Genomic DNA, 15,085 nt, shown 5'->3' with positions numbered 1-15,085 from the left:
CCCCATTAGTTCTCCAGCTTTCTTCTACGTTGCAAGGAGCAGATTGGTAGAGAATGGCCAGAACTTGGATTACGACTCTCGGGTAACACCCAGACTGAAGTCTTCGACCAACGAAGCGATCACGTCTACGGTGCCAAATGCTCGCACTACGTGACATGCTGTGGAAAAGTCTCCTCATCAGGGATTAGGTTACCACCTTATCCCCTTCACTGACAAATACTGGCGATGAAGCTTTCATTCACCACCTAGATTCGAACTGGCTACTCCTGTTTTGGACAGCAACACACTATTACGATTGCTGTATTTGTAGTACTGTTATTGTAATGTATATTGTAGTTGGACCTACTGGAAGATGGAAGACCGACCTCTTCACCCTCAGGATACAGGAAACAGCAAATCGTGAACACTCTCATTCTCCACGTCTGTCTACTCAGTCACAACATGGCAGACAAACGCCACGTACCTAAAGAAACCCATGTTCAAATTTCACATTTCATCTGAAACACAAGAGACTGGAACGCTATGCACACAATGAACAAAGTCTCACCTACATAGACTCCTCTACAGAAGAAAATAACTTGTACCATTTGTGAGTGTGGCGCTGAAAAGCCGACTCCTCACCATGTAGCTCAAGTATGTCCCGAGAGCTTCCCCTTGCGACCCAATAGAGTTCCTGGAGATTGCAGAGGAAAATGAGTAGACTACATTCGTGGCCTGGATGTTAGTTTTTAGTTTGAGATAATTGTAAACAATAATTTTATTTATGTAGCCATACACAAATACACTACTGGCCATTAAAATTGCTACACCACGAAGATGACGTGCTACAGACGCGAAATTTAACCGACAGCAAGAAGATGCTGTGATACGCAAATGATTAGCTTTTCAGAGCATTCACACAAGGTTGGCGACATCTAAAAGGTGCTGACATGAGGAAAGTTTCCAACTGATTTCTCGTGCACAAACAGTAGTTGACTGGCGTTGCCTGGTGAAACGTTGTTGTGATACCACGTGTAAGGAGGAGAAATGCGTACCATCACGTTTCCGACTTTGATAAAGGTCGGATTGTAGCCTATCGCGATTGCGGTTTATCGTATCACGACATTGCTGCTCGTGCTGGTCGAGATCCTATGACTGTTAGCAGAATATGGAATCGGTGGGTTCAGGAGGGTAATACGGAACGCCGTGCTGGATCCCAACGGCCTCTTATCACTAGCAGTCGACATGACAGGCATCTTATCCGCATGGCTGTAACGGATCGCGCAGCCACGTCTCGATCCCTGAGTCAACAGATGGGGACGTTTGCAAGACAACAACCATCTGCACGAACAGTTCGACGACGTTTGCAGCAGCATGGACTATCAGCTCGGAGACCGCGGCTGCGGTTACCCTTGACGCTGCATCACAGACAGGAGCGCCTGCGATGGTGTCTGAACGACGAACCTGGGTGCACGAATAGCAAAACGTCATTTTTTCGGGTGAAAGCAGGTTCCTTTTACAGCATCATGATGGTCGGATCCGTGTTTGGCGACTTCTCGGTGAACACACATTGGAAGCGTGTATTCGTCATCGCCATATTGGTGTATCACCCGGCGTGATGGTATGGGGCGCCATTGGTTACACATCTCGGTCATCTCTTGTTCGCGTAAACGGCACTTTGAACAATAGACGTTAAATTTCAGATGTGTTAACGACACGTGGCTCTACCCTTCATTCGATCCCTGCGATACCCTACATTTCAGCAATATAATGCACGACCGCATGTTGCAGGTCCTGTACGCACCTTTCTGAATACAGAAAATGTTCGACTGCTGCCCTGGCCAGCACATTCTCCAAATCTCTCACCAATTGCAAACGTCTGGTCAATGGTGGCCGAGCAACTGGCTCGTCACAATACGCCAGTCACTGCTCTCGATGAACTGTGGTATCGTGTTGAAGCTGCATGGGCAGCTGTACCTGTACACGCCATCCAAGCTCTGTTTGACTCAATGCCCAGGCGTATCATGGCCGCTATTACGGCCAGAGGTGGTTGTTCTGGGTGCTGATTTCGCAGGATCTATGCACCCAAATTGCGTGAAAATGTAATCACATGTCAGTTCTAGTATAATATATTTGTCCAATGAATACCCGTTTATCATCTGCATTTCTTGTTGGTGTAGCAATTTAATGGCCAGTAGTGTACATTAATCCACTATAGATAACGATGATATGGTTGGACAAGAATTGTCGAGTTAGTGAGTCGTGGTTTCGTTCAAGGAACTATTAGATAATAATAATAATGAACTAGGATAATTTGAACCGCGGTAGTCAGACAAGGATTCGTAACTGTTCCATCTGAAAACGGATCTGTTATCAGAGCGACCACTTCCCGTAACATGATATGACCAAACAAAGTCTAGAAGCAGTCTCACAGAACAGTATAATAATTTCAAGATAGGATTTTTTTATAAACTGGCATAAAGTTACAGGCTGAGTCAACGAGACGGAAGCTGAACAAGCTGTTAATAGCAGCCGCGGCTGCAACAGCGGTTCGAGAATTCGGCAGTGCTGACTGGGACGCGCGGCGAGAGAAACGCAAGGACGACGGCCCCCGAAACCAATTCCGGCTCCGCTCCGAAAGACCACAGGCGGCGCCGCGAATTCACTGAACCCAGTCTGCCTGGCTGCCTTACTCAAAGGGCGCACTCCGCTGCGTTCACGATCCTCATCTCTCTCTAGACCCCATGCGGAAGGGGACATTGAGCATAATAAGATAACGGGGAACCAAACAAGACGTCCAGTGAACGCACCTGGTGACGACACGATGACTGAGTCTCAAGGCGGCAGACTGCGCAGCCACAAGGCACTGTGATGGGTTTACTCGCCAGCTGACGGCATTCGACGCATGACGTCACGCTAATGTACATACCTCCCTATCACCATGACGCACGCAAGTCCCGTGAGAACCCAATCCACTTTCGATTGCATTCCCACTTTTCGCCTGAGTCATTTCTACACGAGTAAATCTGCGTTCCTTGGCTTCGCCGCAGAAATCAAATAGGTGAATTTCGCCGACAGACCCGATCGGTCCTATCTGGACAAATTTTCAGTTCCCTGTACATTTGCCCTATTCTAAAACCACTAGTGAAAGATTTAACCCACATTTATAGTACTCCCGAATGTAGTGTTTGCCTTTTAAGTGCTGTTGAGTTCTCTTTCCACACATCTCTTTTGCGTCAGTTCTGCTTCACAAACTCGTCAAAGAAGCGGCTCCTGAGAATTTTATCCATCTCGGAAGAATGTCTGTAATGATAGGAGCAATGGGGCATTTTATCTTTCAGGTTATGGAAGCGAGTGAGAGTAGCTGTTTCAGGATATAAACTAATAAATTATGTAGACACTTATGCTCCGGGACACCTATGCTCAGGTACAGCTACTGCAAATATAATATATTTTGAAGCAATCGCTGCCGGTCTCTGGCACGAATCCGCCCGGAGGATCAGTGTCGAGGTCCGGTGTGCCGGCCAGCCTGTGGATGGTTTTTAGGCGGTTTTCCATCTGCCACGGCGAATGCGGGCTGGTTCCCCTTATTCCGCCTCAGATACACTATGTCGGCGATTGCTGCCCGCAAACACTGTCTCCACGTATGCGTACGTCATCATTACTCTCCCTCACAAACATTTGGGGTTACACTCGTCTGGTACGAGACGTTCCCGGGGGAGGGGGAGGGGGGGGGGTCCACTGGGGGTCGAACTGCACAATAACCCTGGGTTCGGTGCGGGGCGACGGTTGGGTGAGTGGACTGCTGTAGCCTGTTGCGGGGTTGTGAACCACTGAGGGTTACGGCGGGGACGAAGTCCCTCGGTCGTTTCTAGGTCCCCAGTTCAATACAATACAATCACTGTCTGCTGCAAAATAATTAAAAAAAATTGACATGACCTGGATCCAGCGCTACAACCTGCAAACATTCACCAGATGTATCGTTTGAATGCTCAAGACATTCCTTACACAAATATAGGCACATAACGCAGCAAGTGTCTTACAGGTTGCTGGCATTGGAATTCAGCATAGGACATCTGGACTTTTTCTTTTGTACTGATCAAGAAAGCACTTAATTTACTGCTTCTCCCATTTCACCTTGAAATCATCTACATACATAGTGTTTATAAACAGCAAATGTACGAGTAATTGTGGAATATGTTATCATTGATAATACCGATAGGAAGCAAGTAATTTCTCACGGTTACGCCTCTTAGCGTCAACGACGTTTATTTTTTGTTTGTATACACAACAATGCTACCAACATTTAAGCTAGCTCATGCTTCCTAGCCCTTCCTCAGGAGAACGTGCAAATGGTTCAAATGGCTCTGACCACTATGGGACTTAACTTCTGAGGTCATCATTCCCCTAGAACTTAGAACTACTTAAACCTAACTAACCTAAGCACATCACACACATCCACGCCCGAGGCAGGATTCGAACCTGCGACCGTAGCGGTCGCGCGGTTCCAGACTGTAGCACCTAGAGCCGCTCGGCCACCCAGGCCGGCTCCAGAACGTAACAGCCTTAAATAGAAAACGGCCACGCATCTCTGTTAATAAAATTCAGTTCACAGAAAAATGCGAGTGATTTACACCTGTGCTGTAGAAAAATACTCCGGCGCGCCAGACTAGCCATTAATGGCGAGGGAAAATTACATCCACCCAAGCTATTGAGCTAATTAACATCGAAATAAAACCCGCAGAAACGGCGTGCAACACATCTGTTCGATGAGATACGAGTTGCAGACTTGTGCCTCTTAAAACAAATGACTATCAGCCCCCCCCCCTCTCCCCCGCTCTGCATTAGGGCCAGAAAAATAACTGATGTCGCCTACGGAAAACAAGATTTCCAACGCCTGATCATTTTTCAGTTATCAAATATATTTATACGAACATAGGAAACTGTAGTTTTATTATTTTATTCACTTCTGCTGTTATAAGAACGGCAGAGTTTTTAAATGTTGCATAGAAAGTTTTGACACCATGTCCTGCAATCGCTTTTATCACATTATTGCTACAGTTTATGACGACATAATTTAATGTGTGCCCTCTTGTATTTTAAATTTATAGGAATGTGTCATATTTCATCAGTAGGGATGCAGAAATGGTTCAAATGGCTCTAAGCACTATGGGACTTAACATCTGAGGTCATCAGTCCCCTAGAACTTAGAACTACTTAAACCAAACGAACCTAAGGACATCACACACATCCATGCCCGAGGCAGGATTTGAACCTCCGACCGTAGCGGTCGCGCGGTTCCAGACTGAGGCGCCTAGAACCGCTCGGCCACTCTGGTCGGCGGAATGCAGAAGTGAAGGGAAAATATTATTCAGTCACATAGCATTAAGCTGTTGAGAAAACGGATATGAATTTTTATTAACGTTTTACGGTATTAGATACATATTTCTGTGAGAATTCTGTCTCTGCAGCTACGGCCTTTATAGTTATAAAATGCTAATGTCGCAACTGATACTGCAATAGTATTCATAGTTTTTAATCATTTCCAGAGTGGAAGATCAGTGATAACACTGACGATGACACAGCAGCAAGGAAACAGGTCATGACGCAGGAAAAAAGTATTTTAAATAAGGTGGCCCATACCACTGAATATGTTATACCGTATATAAACAATAAGATGGAAAGGTAAACAGCGAAGGGTCTAAGTCAGACGATTCGACACCCGCAGCTTACGTAAACGAGGCCAGCATCCTAATCGGCGTGTCAATAAGCCCAGGACAAACACAAGATATGTGAGTTGTCCATTACAGCTGTGAAAGGTGAGTAGCTTTAATAAATTGGACTGGGACAGAACAAAGGCGGTAGCGTATCTTGAGCAACCTATTCACAATTAAGAAGGAATGTTTCACTCCAAAACATAACTATATGAGGATTATATCTTAGCAACAGCAACCAGCCACAAGTAAGTTTCGAATCTCGTCAATGAAAGTCACCGTAACCGGTTTCAGACTTGAAAAATCCGCCCTCATAATGAAACAGAAATTTCTGCTGAGGATTGTTATTAGTCTTTCAGTCGTGTGACGATACCCTCAGATTAATATTTCATATGTAAGTACTAACTGAAAATACACTGTAATGGACGCTTTCCTTTTAGATAGCGCCCTGCACTTGATGACCTGCCAATTTATGTCCCTGAACGAAGCAATCGCATATTATGGATGCAGATTTTTAGAATTTTGTCATGTGCAGCAGAGCAATTAACTGCAATATTCTCTTTTATTGGGCGCTATGTGGTAGTAGTGAAACTGACAACACGTGCTCCAGCTCCCAACGGTAAACTAAAACAACGAACTCAAAGAAGCTGATGTTCCAAAGCTATTAGACAATCTAAACTTTCAAAGATAATCGGTGAGATCACGAGTTTTGGCGCCAACAATAAAAACCTAATAACAATCACCTGAGTTCTCGAACTCGAAACGAGTTATGGCGGCTTTAAAAAGCTGGTAGCCTTTCGTGTGTCAAATCCACACTTGGGCGCTACAGCCGTGTCATAATAGTAAGTCTTTTTGCACGTTGCTTAAGGCAAAATAACACCTGAAGTTTGATGTCAAATTCACTTCTCAGCACCATCAGCACAGCAAATTTGTAAAATCCACAACCTACGAAAACTTCGAAAACTTGTCGAATTCAGGAATAGACGACTTTGCTAGCGATGCACTGATAACAGTATCACGTCACTGCATCTCCCACTGATAACCGGTCACACCGGAAGTTGTGCCGTCGCTCGTCGGCACGCACGATGATCTAGCAGCTCTGCGCACGACGCAACGACGCGGGTGGTGTCGATTAATCGCGTGTAGCGATAGGTCGATGCGACGCTCGCACTCACCTGTAGCTGCAGAGGCGCCGCGAGCAAACTGAATGAAGCTAGCGCGCCGTACTACAACCGCCAGTCAATGGGCGACCGTGACGTAGCCGAGACCTCCGCACGCGCCAGCCGCGGTGTTCGCCTGTCACCAGCGCGGGAAAACCTCGCCCTGTCGCCTCGGCGACTTCTATTCTTTCTCGGCTATGGAAATTGCATTATGTCATCGCCAGACAACACTTCCTGGCACGCGCCGGACGTATTTTCCACCTGATCGGCACATAATTACGATCACGAGCGCTGCTGGGAAATTTTTTCGCGGAACGCTCTCGTTTATAGCGACTTCTGGGGTCGCTCTGTGGTGACACCCTAGGACTGTTGACGGAACTCGTGTCAAGACAGTTCCTCGATTGTTACTCATCACTGGAAAGAACTAACGTAATCTATCCGCCTTTCCACTTCAATCGTTCCAGAGTTATTTATAGACTGTATCCCCGTTGCTCAATACTAGTGATCTGCGGGCTTGTGGTTTGTGTCGCTGGTCATTGGAACAGGACGCATTCAGGCTCGTAAGGGAAATCCGTAAGCAAATCCTCGGACGTCAATCTTTCCATAGTATTAAAAGATTAAATCAGTATTGGTAGAAGGCAATGGTAATTCTTTGAAGCTTTGAACCCATAAAACATTTAATACATTCATTTTAACATGGATGATTCATGTGTGCCAACTTAACCCATCCCAGAGAAACTTCCAAGTACGCAAAACGCACTCCATGATTTGTTTCTCGGTTCCGCTACACTGATTTAGCTTTGCCGCCCGTTTCAAGACGCAAATTGTATAGAATCTTCAGAGACCGAAGAGGCTTCTAAAGCCCTGTCAAGTGAGTTACTATTGTTTTCCTCGTCCCAGAAGCATTGTTAGTTACTTCCAACGTCACACAACCGTATGGAACATTAGTACTGTGTTTCAGTTTTTAAGGTTTGTCAGATATGCAAACCACGAGCATCCATAAAATGCTCCACATGAAAGTAGAATGTTCAGAGTTTAACGTCTCGTCGACGTCGATGTAGTTAGAGACGAGCCGGCCGAAGTGGCCGTGCGGTTAAAGGCGCTGCAGTCTGGAACCGCAAGACCGCTACGGTCGCAGGTTCGAATCCTGCCTCGGGCGTGGATGTTTGTGATGTCCTTAGGTTAGTTAGGTTTAGCTAGTTCTAAGTTCTAGGGGACTAATGACCTCAGCAGTTGAGTCCCATAGTGCTCAGAGCCATTTAGTTAGAGACGAAACATAAGCTCTACCTGAACAGTGAATTGGCTATGACATTTTGAACGAACAGTCCCTGCTTTCGGCTAAGGTGATTCAGCAATATGATGTTGGACCCAAATCAAGAATGCTGAACCATGATTTGAGCGCCATTCTTCCGAAATCCGAGTCCAGTGTTTAAATAAACCACTGCACTATCTCGCTAGGTTCTCAAATTGTGTGGCAGTGAACAAATTCCTTTCTCATGTCATCTTTGTTAGTTTTACAAAAAATGGCTCTGAGCACTATGGGACTTAACAACTATGGTCATCAGTCCCCTAGAACTTAGAAGTACTTAAACCTAACTGACCTAAGGACATCACACAACACCCAGTCATCACGAGGCAGAGAAAATCCCTGACCTCGCCGGGAATCGAAGCCGGGAACCCGGGCGTGGGAAGCGATAACGCTACCACACGACCACGAGCTGCGGACGTAAGTTTTACACCGCCCACATTTGGTAATTTCAATAGCTATTATCAGTGGGAACGAACTCCCGAACAGGAATGCAGTCATTCACCGCTGCGTCATATCATTTGATGAATGAAGAAAACTGCGGTGAAAGGACGAACACAAGAAATCAACGAGATTATAAGGAGTAATTTGATGTCGACCAGTTACGGAAACGAGGAAGTGATAAACAGTTCAAATGGTTCAAACGGCTCTGAGCACTATGGGACATAACATCTGAGGTCATCAGTCCCCTAGAACTTAAGAACTACTTAAACCTAACTAACCTAAGGACATCACACACATCCATGCCCGAGGCAGGATTCGAACCTGCGACCATAGCGGTCGCGCGGTTCCAGCCTGAAGCGCCTAGAACCGCTCGGCCACAGCGGCCGGCTGATAATCGGTATCAGTTATTTGAGCTTGTTCTCCATTTCACTGGTGGCAAAATTTAATTCGGTTGCTTACAAAAGAATAACGCGCCGTTTGCTGATTTGAGCGATTTCTGGCATGCGACGTCACGGGTGTACAGAAAAAGCGACTTCTCACATATGCCCACATGAGAAAGAAGCTGTAACGAAAAGGTTCCAGTTCATTCCTAGGTGCTTGCTGTTGTCGTGTCAAAAGCGGCGTTAACGTCAAGAATATTCCTGGAAAAGGGAGCTCCAGCTCTGAATGCAAATAACTGTCTACATGTTCCGCGAAAAACGGCGTACGTCGCCGCAGTTTATGCTGACAACTCGCGTAAAGAGTCAGAGAGACGGTGAACTTTGCTCTTTCACGAATGCCCTCTAGTTGTGTGTACACGCGGCGTTCATCATTACGTCCACAGGTCAACACTGGGGCTTACTTCTAAGGCAGTCCAGTAGTTGTTGCTAACGTCTACATCACTGTTGACTTGGTCAATATTAACGATGGGAGCATTTAGTTAATAACAGGCCACACTACCATTCTGATGGATACCAGACTACAATGGTATAGATCCGATCACCCAGCCAAGCGTTCAATTTTTTACTTCTTGTTTTATGTGAAGCTGTAGGTCTCATCATGGGTGGAGTGATTGTTAAGTGGAAGGAAGATGGCAAAATGGCCGCTAGAAACAATGCAAAACCTTTGCTTTCTGAGGCGTTCGGATTTTCCTAAACGAAGCAATCATGCGCTACTTTGGTTGATTTGGTGGACTCGCAGACCAATAGCGCTTCTTCAGAAATGACAGTGCATAACCATCATGAACAACATTAAAAAAACTGACATAATATTTCGGAAATTATGAAATCTAAAATATATTTTGCATGCACTCCTCTTAACCAATCATAAAATTTCAATTCTGTTGAATGTAATCTCATTTTTCAGTATAATAGAGCGATATCGAATAAGTTAACCAAATTTTGCATAATGTGTATCGCTATTGGAATGATCGTCCCTTAAGCAAAATTACTTGAAATTCTGTAAGATAATTGTTGGCCCAGCTCTTGTGTTGGGTTGAAAATTGGAGCAGTCATTATCAAATTCACAGCGAGGAGATACGAAGAAACATCATCAGTAATTAAATGTAGGCATAAATGCCAATGTCGCATTCTAAGAACGAGTTATGAGCTACGAAAACGAACTGAAGCCTGTACGACAGGTGATATCAAGAAAAATCTAAAATTAAAGTACACGATTGTGAGCTGTATCTGTTAAAACAATATAGTAGCCTTGCAGGCATTTCCAGGACCACATTAATCTAAGTAAGAAAAGTATCACTTGTATTTAAAAAAGAGAAAAAGGGCTTCACCGCTATGAATGTGAAAAATTGAACACTGACCTCAATATAAGCTTCATCGAACGTCTGTGGAGAACACCACTTAAGATACAAAATCAAATACATTCAAAAAAATTCGCAATACTCTATTAAAAGGCTCGATGATACAGTCTTTCGATAGCCACAATGTTTATGCTGAGCTGAGCCCAATTATCAGATGTTGGTCTGTGGCAAACTTTTTATCGCTGCCTCTCACGACTTGAAGACGGCAGGTATAACATACGCCGTATACTTCTGTCGCTACAAGTTTCCCTCTCAACTGTCGGCTCCGACGGGATTCCCGTCAACCTTGTAACACGCCGCGTCCTCGACTGTGCAGATTTACGGCCCAAAGTACAGTGTTGCCTTTCCTCTGTTGGCACAAATATTGCGAGACACTCGCTAAGATTATATTCCACATTTAATGCATTTCGTACCTCACTGACATTAGTGTACGTGTAAGCTGTAACATATCGATATTTGGTTAACAGTTGTAATGCGCGCGAAAAGAAACATGTTTCAGAAAGGATATAATCATCATACAGTTTGAAATCTGATATAGAAAGTTTCCACGAAATTTTTTGGTAAAGTTTTATTCGAAACTAAATTCTCGGGTCAACAATATCGAATGTACTTACGATTAATAAATTCTTCGTCTTAAAATCAAAGGTGATACGTCGGAGCTAACAGTTGTTTACACAAATAAGATGATGTTTAAATAAAAAACTAACTATATATAACACAATCGCTTTTCTAAATTAAAGCTGTCGCAATATTGATTGCCAAAATTTGTAAATGGTGCTATTAGAAAAACAAAGTAAGTCCATGACAACACACACGATAATACAGGCGTGTCTAAAGGAGGCGTTGGATTAAGCTAATGTAGTATTAACATCGGAGTGTTGCATGCTGACAACAAAATTACCTCTCATCCGATGCCGTGCTCGGCAGCCATGCCAGTCGAATTGTGCGCGCGCAGCTGGGCGACTGAACAACTGACAGCGTAGGAGCCGCGACCGCGCATGCGCGCGCGGCCTTGAGCGCCGCCAGCGCTGCAGGCGGCAGCTCAAGGTACGACGGGTTTGGGTTTTTCTGACTAGGTCTGTTCCTAAATCTGTACGTTCTACGTGCCTCGGTTGTGTAATAACTGACAGTTAGTTGTATCTCAGTAATCGAATGCTGCATGATACTGTAGTTTGCCAGCACCAGCTATGACCTGCCGCCGTGATCGCGCAGTCGAGGGATCCAGAAAGTAAATAACTGTTTATATTATCCCCATAGCTTACGTGTGTCTTCATTGAGCGCATCATAGTTGAAATATGGAGCAACAAGAGGCAGCACTTATCCCCTAGTTAATACTCTATTTGCGATGATTGAACCAGAATCGACGGGAGAGGCAACCTTCTGGTTAGAAAAGCTTTTGCTTTCAGTGGAAGTATATATTTACTTCCAACATAAAATATAATTTCAAGAAAATTCGAGAAAAATAAACCTAGATATCCACTGCATCGGTTTTAAATCCGGGTGTGACCCATCATGGATTGTCTGCTCCTTTTTCTTCTTCACCCATCGCAGTTCTGGGAAGTTTCTTCAATAAAACTATATTCCATTAGTATCTCAATGTTGATCGAACAACAGCTGGTGTATTCCGTATCTGTTGACTCAGCTCTGTGACAAGTTAACTGAAAGAAAATCGGGCATGATGAAATTTAACTTACCTGTATGATACAGAGGGTGCTTATGTCTCGCTTGAGTTACACAATTTGTAATCTGTTGTGGAGCAAGAAACCGTCTTCGCACGGCTGCGAGTTGCACCCAAAATTGATTGCAGGAGTGAAAGAGTAAGAACGAACTGAATCGTGGAACTGTTGCTTCAACAGTGTGATGTCTCGCAAAGACGCCGTAGGTATTTATGTGTTTCAGCGTCTGTTCTGGATGGTAAATTTACTACTACACCTCGTCTACTCCTGCGAGACAATACCCCTATCCACAAGCCTGAGAAAATGTTTACATTTCTGAAGGGTCTGTAACTAGAAGGCAGACAAGTGATAACAGAGGGCAGCTTAAGCTCTACATTACTATCTGATATGACGCGCGAACTTCCCGAGAAATGTGCGTCACGTACATCAAGGAGGGACAATGGAAAGTAAAAGGATTATTACAAATTATTTTCTGGTTTACTGCCTCGTAATGTTGTAGTACGTGTGGACGTCGTTTGTACCAGCAAGTGCCAGGAGGGGCCACACATGCTATAACGGGTTATTTGCAAAGCGGCATAGATAACGAAGGAGATGTCTCGCTCTTCATTCGGACATCCCCACTCAGGCACGTCTCACGTAATTGTTATGGATCACATCGCCAGTTACAAGGAGGACAGTACCTTTCGGACCTCCAAAGACGATACAGCATCTCTCTGTACACTGTAGGTCTCATTAACAGTGCATACAGTTCTAAGGCAATAATGAACTCAACGCTGCGTCGTAAGGTACGCATTGGATTTAAGTATCTCATATTATTTAACACTGCATACAAAAGGCAGTAGTGGACTCAACGCACCTTCGTAAGGCACGCATTGGATTTAAGTATCACAGGGAATTGATGAATCTGCTCGCCAGCTGGGTGTCTGGGCGACACAAGGACTAAGGTTCGATCTTTAGTAATGTCAAGTATTTTTCGTTGGAAGGGTGGGGGGGGGGGGGGTAGGGGGGCAGAACAGAACATGGTCCGTTCTATCCCATCGTGGCAACTGGGGAATTCGACGTATGCAGTCGCCGGAAGGAGGGCTTTACAACCAGTGAAAATCTGGCGCCTTCCTTGAAGAGCGTTTGGTACAGATGATTTGCTGACTGCATGAAGCAGAAGAATAATGTTCTTTTTGGCGTTTTTGTTGTCGCTGTTTGGCGGCAATGGTTGGAGAGAAGGAACAGTGTCCAGCTGTTACAAGCAAAAACCTTGCGCCTCTCGAAGAACTATACAATCCCCAGAAATCAACCAAACAACTCTTGTTCTGGTAGAGCTATGTTGGAAGCTTCATCTGGCCAACCTGATTTAGGATTTTTGTGATTTCTCTAAGCCATTTGAGGCGACTGCCAGGATGGTCACTTGAAACAAAACTATTCCCTTATCGTCCCGCCAGGGCTTGAAATCCGTCTTTAAGGACCTCGATATCGACAGGATATTAATTCTGCTTCTTTTAGCACGGCCCATCCCGAGCCATACTGAAGGTTCTCGACAGACGGACAGATCAGAGTATTACGGCTGGACTCCACAAGACATAGCTGGGTGGTCTAGATTTAATCTGGAAGCTAGTGCACAATTTAATGTTCAATAACTACATGTCACGTAGGGTCGACTCCTTGCCATACAAAATCCAGTGATTGAAAATTTTTGAATCAGCGGAAGACGAAAACATCTGCTCAGCGCGCTATAAAGACGCCCTCCTTAGTACGCCTCAGCAACAAAGTGAAAACAGTTTGGCGTTTGCCGAGCTCCCGAAGTACGATTATACCGTAGGCGCTTAGGGTTCCATAGGTCTGCCTCCCGGAGAAGGTAGCATTTTACTGCGCTGACAACGAAGTGTAAGGGCAAGTGGGTATGGATCTAGTCTGTCTCCAGCAATCAAACAAGGGCAAACCAGTAGCGAGACTGAAATATGGGAGGAAATTAGTGACAGTGTTCACGTAGCATCGGAAAACGTATCACAGATAAACTCAACAGCATCCTTAAATGTCACTCTAACAATTTTGTTGTAGACTCTTTGTATTTATGTACACGCTGAGAGAATTATGAAATTTTCAGTGTGTACAGTTTACAACTAACGAAGACTATAGCTGAAAGCCTTAATAAACCTAAACATCAACCACTTACTATAAAAGCACAATTCTGAAGACTTAATAAGTGAAGTTTGTTTCCAGGATATCTCACACAATTTGCTTGTAATTTATGCATCCTTTACCAGCATTCACAGATATCTACACATCTGGGCTTAGTTTATACCGTCTCTACACCGCTGGCTAAAAATTCCCCTGCTACATGTGCTGACTCTCAGTTTCCCAAATCAGCTTTGTGACTTCCTGCCTTCGGTTCAAATGGCTCTGAGCACTATGGGACTTAACATCCGAGGTCATCAGTCCCCTAGACTTAGAACTACTTAAACCTAACTAACCTAAGGACATCACAAACATCCATGCCCGAGGCAGGATTCGAACCTGCTACCGTAGCGGTCGCGCGGTTCCAGACTGTAGCGCTTAGAACCGCTCGGCCACCCCGGCCGGCCCTTTGGCTGCCGTCGTTTCCGCTGTAGTACTGAACGTATGGGATGTGTGGTTAGTTTTATCGACACTGCAAGTTGCATGTGGATTACAAGAACCGCAGATAGCAACCGCTATTTCCAAGATGCTGTAGCGGGCGAATACACACTTCTGCTTCAGGGAATACGTAGTGCTATATTCAAATAAGACAGCACTTGGCCACATCTCAGTTAGAAGGTCCAATCTTTGTTCAGACGGCAGCACATCGGAGATGATCGTTCGAAGACTGTCCTGTCAGCTGCCTCTAATAGAAAGCTATGGTCTAGAAGTAATGTGTCAGCCAATAACAAAGAAATGCGTACGACGATACACTGATACTGGTGACGAAATTTTCATCATCATTTTAGCGAAAGGTCCCGGTGAAAGTTCAGACTTCTCTGCAGCGTCTCTGAACAGTG

At 44.8% G+C, this 15,085-nt stretch overlaps 1 protein-coding gene across 2 annotated transcripts in view; it reads right to left on the bottom strand.

The window, feature by feature from the left end:
- Positions 1-15,085, bottom strand: part of LOC124787691 (DNA-binding protein D-ETS-4) — a 166,115-nt gene that overhangs the window by 47,050 nt on the left and 103,980 nt on the right. Inside the window, exon 1 of one of the 2 annotated variants that reach the window (XM_047254521.1) lies at positions 11,303-11,376. The exons of the other annotated variant lie outside the window; for it this stretch is intronic. The gene's annotated coding sequence lies outside the window, so the exon portion shown is untranslated. Of the gene's footprint in view, positions 1-11,302; positions 11,377-15,085 lie in introns of those variants that run through there. 2 annotated transcript variants of the gene reach the window in all.

This window comes from Schistocerca piceifrons, chromosome 3 (assembly GCF_021461385.2).
Source record: "Schistocerca piceifrons isolate TAMUIC-IGC-003096 chromosome 3, iqSchPice1.1, whole genome shotgun sequence".
Taxonomy (NCBI): domain Eukaryota; kingdom Metazoa; phylum Arthropoda; class Insecta; order Orthoptera; family Acrididae; genus Schistocerca; species Schistocerca piceifrons.
The sequence above is the reverse complement of the archived record's forward strand: the minus strand, read 5'-3'. Positions and strand labels throughout refer to the sequence as shown.